Source organism: Etheostoma spectabile, chromosome 17 (assembly GCF_008692095.1).
Source record: "Etheostoma spectabile isolate EspeVRDwgs_2016 chromosome 17, UIUC_Espe_1.0, whole genome shotgun sequence".
Lineage (NCBI taxonomy): Eukaryota > Metazoa > Chordata > Actinopteri > Perciformes > Percidae > Etheostoma > Etheostoma spectabile.
This window is the reverse complement of record NC_045749.1, coordinates 16647265-16647647: the sequence shown is the minus strand read 5'-3', so window position 1 is coordinate 16647647 and position 383 is coordinate 16647265. Positions and strand designations below refer to the sequence as shown.

Here is a 383-nt window from a genome sequence, read left to right as displayed (position 1 = left end):
ATTTCAACCTATTCAGTACATGTCTTTTTTTTCAGCAATGGGACTTTGCGGGGGCTTCCAGCTGATAGCTTTGCTTCACATTGCCTTCTTCTGATTGTAACACCACTCACACATACCTTTTAAGTCTTCTTTGATTTTCCTGGAGATGATCATTGGTTGAGCTTTTGCCATTTTGCCTATTCTTCGATCCATTCGAATGATAGTTGACCGTTTTTTCCCACGTCGTTCAGGCTTTCGATGCCATTTCAAGGCATTTAAAATCATTTTGTCTGAGCAGCCTATAATTTTCTGCACTTCTTTTATATATTTTCCCCTCTCCAATCAACTTTTTAATCAGTCTGCTGTTCCTCAGAGCAAAGTCTGGAACGACCCATTTTGCTGAG

At 39.9% G+C, this 383-nt stretch overlaps 1 long non-coding RNA gene across 1 annotated transcript in view; it reads right to left on the bottom strand.

The window, feature by feature from the left end:
- Positions 1-383, bottom strand: part of LOC116705175 (uncharacterized) — an 18558-nt gene that overhangs the window by 13464 nt on the left and 4711 nt on the right. The gene's annotated exons all lie outside the window — the stretch shown is intronic.